The 8,690-nt window shown below is 34.6% G+C and overlaps 1 non-coding gene across 1 annotated transcript; it reads left to right on the forward strand.

The window, feature by feature from the left end:
• The first annotated feature begins 989 nt into the window (after window positions 1–989).
• Window positions 990–1,096, forward strand: LOC113851667. The gene has a single exon (XR_003502239.1). It is a non-coding gene; the product is annotated as a small nucleolar RNA R71 (small nucleolar RNA).
• Window positions 1,097–8,690: the final 7,594 nt, after the last annotated feature.

Below are 8,690 nucleotides of genomic sequence, written 5' to 3' on the forward strand. Positions count from 1 at the left end.
TTTTCCTCTCAGAATTCATAGAAACATCTATTTTTTCTTCTGAATGATCTTTCTTTAATAGCTTAAAATTTCCTTGTTATAGATCTTGTTCAATATTCCTCTCTGCTGCATCATTGACTTTCTTTTATGCAGTTTTAGGACTTGCAACCACAGCTCCACTCCTTGTAGTTATGGCTTGACATTGCCCTTTAGGATTGATTACTGTATTGCTTGGAAATCTTCCTTCATCCCTGCTGGATAGTTGTTCAGCTAATTGTCCGATTTGTGTTTCCAGTTTCTTTATGGAAGCTTCTTGGTTCTTGAAGCTTGTTTGAGTCACCTTCATGAATTGCAACATAGTTTCTTCCATCTCAGTCAACCTCTCATTCATAGGCTTGGAAAATTTTTGATTTCCTTGAGGTTGAGTGGATGAATTCCTCTGAAAATAAGGCTGTTGTGTTGCTGGACCTGCATTAGGAAAAGGCAAATTTGAGTTAGAATTCTTTGCAGCAGAATATTGATTATTCCAATTAGAATACTACTGAGTTCTATTATTCAAAAATTGAAATCCAGGGGGATATGATGGCTGTTGTCTCTTAAAATTATTCATATAATTCACTTGCTCTTGTGGTTCACTTGTAGATGCCTCACATGCACCATTTACAAGGTTTCCTCCACAAAAATCACAACTTAGCTGACTGGTAGGCATACTCCCTATTTACAGATTGCTGATTTGTTGAGTTAAGGCAGCTAATTGTTCTGAAAACATTTGATTTTGTAGTTGATTCTGTGCAAGAAAAGTTTCCAGAACCTTAGCTTCATGACCAGAGTTTCTTCCTTGATTTCTTGAGTTTGAATTCTGATACATTGAAGATGCCATCATCTCAATAATTCTCTGAGCTTCTTCCAAGGACTTTGTATTTAATGAACCTCCAGCAGCAGCATCAACCATTGCTCTTGTTGCTGCATTCATCCCATTATAAAAAGTTTCTAATTGCATCCAATCTGGGATACAATGATGTGGACACCTTCTAAGTAATTCTTTGTATCTTTCCCAAGCTTTATACAATGATTCTCCTTCTTGCTGCATAAAGGATGTAATTTCTCCTCTCAACTTAGCAGCTTTGGTTGGAGGGAAGTACTTAGTTAGAAACTTATTCACAAGTTCTATCCAGGTTGTGATGCTTCCTTGTGGTTGAGCTTGTAACCAGCATTTTGCTCTATCTCTCAAGGAAAAAGGAAATAGTCTTAATCTGATAGCTTCTTCACTAACTCCATTCATTCTTATGGTGTCACATAGCTGCAGAAAATTTGAAATATGTAGGTTAGGATCATCAGCATTTCCACCAAAAAACTGATCTTGTTGGACTAAGTGTAGTAGGGCAGGTTTAATCTCAAAATGGTTGGCTTGAATAGTTTGCCTAATTATAGAAGAGTTAAAACCTTGCATGTAAGGAATAGCATAGTCCCCTAATGTTCTAATTCTATTTTTCTCTGCCATTTCTATTGCTAGATTTGGTTGTCTCACGGGTGTAGATGTTCTTTTCACTCTAGGATTACTCTGAAATTCTGGAGAATGGACAACTTCTAATTCACTATCACTCCCTATGACTTTTTCTGCTCTAGACTCTTTTCTCAATCTTCTCAAAGTTATGTCTATGATAGGATCAAAGACCAGAATTGATTTATTCTTGTTTTTACCACGCATATGCAAATCAGATTAAAACAAAATTAGAGTACAATCAATATGCAGAAATGCACAACATAAATCATGCAAAATCTATCAGTAAAAGCATATAGAAACTTAAATGTAGCAGTTGCAGAATTGTAAAATCATGTAAAAATATGCAGAATGACAATTACAAATATGAAGAACAATGAAAATTGAAATTATGCAGATAAAAAGGATGTAAAAACTCTATGCAGCAGACAACAATATTATGTAGAATACTACACAAGGTGCAGTAAAATTATGCAAAAAGCAATTTGAAAGCAAAACAACAAAATAAATGCTCAAGCTAGTTACTTTTCTACTACTAATGATATTGAAATGCAAAACTCCCCGGCAATGGCGCCAAAAACTAGTTGTTCGCAATCTAACACTAGTAAGTGCACTAGGATTGCAGCAAGTAATGAGTAAATTTAAGATCCAAATATCGTCTCCACAGGGAATTTAGATTTCAAGTACCACTTCACAGAATTATAACCATTTGAGCCATACGAATTTTGGAAAGAGAATTGTAACATATAATAGCAGTAAACCAGCACAATACAGAGAATTAACTTACAGAAAAACAGAGTATAACAATGTGATGAATTGATATGGGAATGAAGAATAGTTAGGACTTTACTTAATAAGAATATCAGTATTAATTCAATTATGCCTCTGAACATTCAAGAACTTGGTTAATTGACAATCAGTTTCGCATAGCAATAGCCAAAGGTTAATTCCTTAACTCATTGACCCTAACAAGCAAGTAAACCACCCTAATCCCTTAGGTGAAGTTCAATTTCAAGTTGCATTAAGACTTAGAACCTTAAGATTGCAGAATTAGGTCTCCTTATCCCTAAGAATCCCCAAATTATGATAACTAACTTAGATCGGAGAAGCAAATCCAACTTCCATTGGTAATTGTTCCTCTAAGATGAATCAAACGAATTTCCATTTATAGATTGTAAGAAAAACAGAATTCACAATTCAGTTAATCCAAGAACTAAAAATTCAGAAGCAAGAGCCAAATCAATACATCAATCCGAGTTCCATAAACCCCTAACTACAAGAAAACTACTCAGACATGGGAGAAGAGAAAGAGAAAGAGAAAGAAGAAGAAGAAGAAGAAAAACTCCAAGAAGCCATGGCTAGAAGCTCCAATCTGATTCCTCTTTGTGGAAGCTTCAAGACTTGACCCTAATCTTCTTTCTCAAGCTCTCTCAACGAGATCTAACAGAAAAACGGAAAAATAAAACTGAACTCATGAAAATCTGCACGTTTCTACTATTTATAGAATTTCCCAGATTTGTGCGTTATCACTTTTATGAGAAATAGTAGCCACGCATAAGGTTTGTGGTTGCGCGTTAACACTTTTATGAGAAAAAGTGACCACGCACAACTTTCTTGATATTGAAGGCTCTCTAGAACTATCACTCTTGCTGATAAAAGTGACTACGCAGAGCTCAAGTGGTTGCGCGTGATCACTCTTATGAATAAAAGTGATTACGCGCAACTCGCCAGGTTGAAGGCTCTCTGGAACGTTCACTTTTACTGATAAAAGTGATAACGCCCAGAATGTTGAGTCTGAGACTTCACAGGATCTCTCACTTTTCCTAGCAGAAGTGATAACGTCTAAGCTTTCTTCTTCTTTGAACTCTGGAGTGATCACTTTTACTGACAATAGTGATCACGCCCAGTCTTCACTTTCTTGGTCTTGTGTTTTTGGAGTCCAGACTTGCTTGTTTCTTCTTCCTTGTCTTCAAGCCTCCATTTCCATGATCCTTGCTCAATTTATTCCTTCCAAAACAAGATTAAAAACTTAATTTCTAAGCAAAATTTCTACAATTGCTAAAATAACTACATATGTAAACAAACTTCAATTCCTTCTCTTTTTTCTGAGTTTTTTTTGCTTTCTTCATATATTTTTCTTATCAATTGTGTTAGAATTATGCTAAAATATCAGTAAAAATATGGATTCATCAGAAGTTAGTAGTGGTTGTCAACAAATAGAGGTCCCTAGACTGCAATGGGAACAAACACACTCGTATGTATTACAAAACACCCCTGAAATTGAACCATATATAACTTGCACAAAGAGACACTAAGCGTAGAAATCCTTCCAGAGGTGAGAATTGGATAACAAAAGAACATAACTAGCAATTCATAGGATGGCTACAAGAATATGTTGGTGAACAGTTGAAACAGAATAACAATTCGATGTCAGAAATGATTCGATGGTTGTCAAAAGGTCCTTGTATTGATGCCTTTTCATAGACTTCATACTTACTCACTGGTTTCACATTTTACACAAAACAGCATGACGATTGTTGTTCGCAATCTAACACTAGCAAGTACACTAGGATTGCAGCAAGTAATGAGTAAATTTATGATCCAAATATCGTCTCCACAGGGAATTTAGATTTCAAGTACCACTTCACAGAATTATAATCATTTGAGCCATACAAATTTTAGAAAGAGAATTGTAACATATAATAGCAGTAAACCAGCACAATACAGAGAATTAACTTGGAAAAAAATAGAGTATAACAATCTGATGAATTGAGATGGGAATAAAGAATAGTTAGGAATTTACTTCACAAGAATATCAGTATTAATTCAATTATGCCTCTGAACATTCAAGAACTTGGTTAATTGACAATCAGTTTTGCATAGCAATAGCCAAAGGTTAATTCCTTAACTCATTGACCCTAACAAGCAAGTAAACCACCCTAATCCCTTAGGTGAAGTTCAATTTCAAGTTGCATTAAGACTTAGAACCTTAAGATTGCAGAATTAGGTCTCTTTATCCCTAAGAAATCCTCAACTTCTGATTGCTAACTCAGATTGGAGAAGCAAATCCAACTTCCATTGTTAATTGTTCCTCTAAGATGAATCAAACGAATTTCCATTCATAGATTGCAAGAAAAATAGAATTCACAATTCAATTAATCCAAGAACTAAAAATTCAGAAGCAAGAGTCAAATCAATACATCAATTCGAGTTCCATGTGATTGTTCCAACAGTGATCCTTAAAATGTATTCTCTGCGTAGCTTCTTTCCAAATTCACTTCAGCAGAGATATGCAGCAGAGTCAAATTGCAGAAGTTTCAGATTATGCAGAATTTTAAACCTTCAAATACACATTCACCACATCAAATCTCTAATCAACTATCAGATTCACTTCAGAAAATCAGATGCAGCAGAACTTGTAGGGAATTTAAAAAAAATGAATATGCAGAATTACAAATTTCAGAAACTGCAGAATATGAAATACAAACTCCTAAAACAATACAAAAAAACTTAAAATGAGTTAGAAATGTGAGTTGCCTCTCACAAAGCGCTTCTTTAACGTCACTAGCTTGACGCCTATTGATCTTTGGTTCTAAGAGATGATTTTGATGATAACGGCTCTTGCTCTATCTTTAACCGTTTCCCCTTTTTCTCACCAACTTGTAGTTCTTCATTTAATTCAGAACTTGAGAGAAATAAAAGTGGAGGGACTTCCAGCAGTTTGGTATAATCATTAAGTTTCTTTCCCTCCTTTTCATTGTCTTCATATGTCATTATAGCAAGGACTTCTCTTATAACAAAATCATTCTTCTGTTTTTCCTGCTTGACATTCTGCCCTCCTTGAAGAAATTTAAGCTTTTTGTGTTTAGCTTCATCCATTGGCTTAGGTTCATCTTCAAACAAACAGTTTTTGTTTTTTTTCGGTTGTGTCTTGCTGCTGTCCTTTGGTTCTTCTTTCTTTAAAATCGTTAATTGCTCTTCCTTGCAATCCTCTTGTTGCTTATCTTGAATCTTTTTTTCTTCAGATTTATCTAATGCCTCCTCTTTCTCAGCAGCTTTAGGACTTGAAACTTCCACTTCACTCCTTGTACAGACAACTTGGCTTTGCTCTATTGGATTTACAATGGTATTGTTAGGTAATTTTTCATCATTCCTATTTAACAATTGCTCTAAAATTTTTCCTATGTGCTTCTCCATCTTCTTCATGGATGTATCTTGATTCTTAAAACTTGACTGAGTAAATTCCATGAATTGGAGCAAAGTTTCTTCAAGTTCATTCATTCTTTTTGGAAAAGTCTGTGAAGGCTGCAGTCCTCCTTGCGGTTGAGAATATGATATTTGAAAATAAGGTTGTGAAGAATGAGGACTTGAGAAAGGTGTTGTTGCAGCTGACATTTATTGATTCCAATCATAATATGGCTGACTCATGTTAGTTTGATATTGATATTCATGAGGAAAGGTATATTCAGATCTTTGAAAATTTCCTCCAAAATTGATTTCTTCTTGAAATTCTGGTGCAGCCACATCATATGTTTCATTCAAATCATTTTCACTGTAAAAATCACACACCAAGGGGTTAGTTTGGGCAACTCTAGCTTGAAAATTATTAATCGAAGCATTAAGAGTATTTGGTGCATAAGCTTCTGTTCTTGCAACTTGGCTTTGATAAAAATTCTGGTACATGCTGGTTGCCATCAAACAATAGAGCAACTTTATTTTTTTCTGTTTTTTTCTTGCATACAAAAAGAAAGAAAACAAAAGTCAAATCAAATTTGTAACTAGGAAAAATGAAATATGAAACTATGCAGAAAGTTACAAAACATAACATGCAGCAAACATAGAAAATTATGCAGGATGAAATTTACAATTATGCAGAAAAATGAAAAACAACATTATGCAGAAAAATGCAAAAGAATACAGAAAAGCTATAAAACAGAATATGTAGAAAACACAAAAATTTATGCAGAACAAAAATTAAAATTATGCAGAAGAATGAAAAATGAAATTATGCAGGAAATGCAAAAGAAAACAAACGTTTATGCAGTAAACACAATGCAGAAAACTACACAAGATGCTGAAAAATCATGCAGAAAAACTTGAAAATAAAACAACAAAAATAAATGCTCAATCTAGCTACCTTTTTGCTACTAATGATATTGAAATTCAAAATTCCCCGGTAGCGGCGCCACAAACTTGTTGTTCGAAATCTAACACTAGCAAGTACACTAGGATTGCAGCAAGTAATGAGTAAATTTAAGATCCAAATATCGTCTCCACAGGGAATTTAGATTTCAAGTACCACTTCATAGAATTATAATCATTTGAGCCATACGAATTTTAGAAAGAGAATTGTAACATATAATAGTAGTAAACCAGCACAATACATAGAATTAACTTGCAAAAAATAGGTATAACAATGTGATGAATTGAGATGGGAATAAAGAATAGTTAGGAATTTACTTCACAAGAATATCAGTATTAATTCAATTATGCCTCTGAACATTCAAGAACTTGGTTAATTGACAATCAGTTTCGCATAGCAATAGCCAAAGGTTAATTCCTTAACTCATTGACCCTAACAAGCAAGTAAACCACCCTAATCCCTTAGGTGAAGTTTAATTTCAAGTTGCATTAAGACTTAGAACCTTAAGATTGTAGAATTAGGTCTCCTTATCCCTAAGAAATCCTCAACTTCTGATTGCTAACTCAGATCGGAGAAGCAAATCCAACTTCCATTGGTAATTGTTCCTCTAAGATGAATCAAACAAATTTCCATTCATAGATTGCAAGAAAAACAGAATTCATAATTCAATTAATCCAAGAACTTAAAATCCAGAAGCAAGAGTCAAATCAATACATCAATTCGAGTTCCATAAACCCCTAACTACAAGAAAACTACTCAGACATGGGAGAAGAGAAAGAGAAAGAAGAAGAAGAAGAAGAAAAACTCCAAGAAGTCATGGCCGGAAGCTCCAATCCGATTCCTCTTTGTGGAAGCTTCAAGACTTGACCCCAATCTTCTCTCTCAATCTCTCTCAACGGGATCTAACAAGAAAACAAAAAAATAAAACTGAACTCCAAAAAATTTGCACGTTTCTGTTATTTATAGAATTTTCCAGATTTGCGCGTTATCACTTTTATGAGAAATAGTAGCCACGCAAAAGGTTTATGGTTGCGCGTTAACACTTTTATCAGAAAAAGTAACCACGCGCAACTTTCCTGATATTGAAGGCTCTCTAGAACTATCACTCTTGCTGATAAAAGTGACTACGCAGAGCTCAAGTGGTTGCGCGTGATCATTCTTATGTATAAAAGTGATTACGCGCAACTCGCCAGGTTGAAAGCTCTCTGGAACGTTCACTTTCGCTGATAATAGTGGTAACGCCCAGGCTTTCTTCTTCTTTGAACTCTAGAGTGATCACTTTTACTAACAATAGTGATCACGCCCAGTCTGCACTTTCTTGCTCTTGTGTTTTTGGAGTCCAGACTTGCTTCTTTCTTCTTCCTTGTCATCAAGCCTCCATTTCTATGATCCTTGCTCAATTTATTCCTTCAAAAACAAGATTAAAAACTTAATTTCTAAGCAAAATTTCTACAATTGCTAAGATAACTACATATGTAAACAAACTTCAATTCCTTCTCTTTTTTTCTGAGTTTTTCTGCTTTCTTCATATATTTTTCTTATTAATTGTGTTAGAATTATGCTAAAATATCAGTAAAAATATGGATTCATCAACGACCAAAGCAAAATACAGAATAGTGGGGTCACTCTAGTTGCTGAATCATTGCATATCTCTAGTGCAAAGGATAAAAATCCAATATATGCAAACATGTCATACTTTGGAGTCATTGAACGTATATGGGAGTTGGATTACACTAACTTTTGTGTAGCAATCTTTGGATGCAAGTGGATAGACAACAACAGTGGTGTTCGAATTGACGATATGGGCTTTATAAGGGTCGATTTTAAAAAGGTCGGTTACCAAGTTGATTCGTTTATCCTTGCATCACAGGCTCGACAGGTGTTCTACATCGTAGATCCTATTGACAAGTCATGGTCAATTGTCCTAATGTCTACTAAAATAAATGCTTTCACCGATGGAGAATTAACAGAAGAAGAAGTTAATGTGGAGGACAATCCTTTGAGAAGTGTTGAACACATGTCAATTGTTGATACATTAACAGATGACGAGGATATTTATGTAAGACA

Source organism: Abrus precatorius, unplaced genomic scaffold (genome assembly GCF_003935025.1).
Source record: "Abrus precatorius isolate BTA unplaced genomic scaffold, Abrus_2018 Scaffold9, whole genome shotgun sequence".
In the NCBI taxonomy this organism is placed as follows: Eukaryota; Viridiplantae; Streptophyta; class Magnoliopsida; order Fabales; family Fabaceae; genus Abrus; species Abrus precatorius.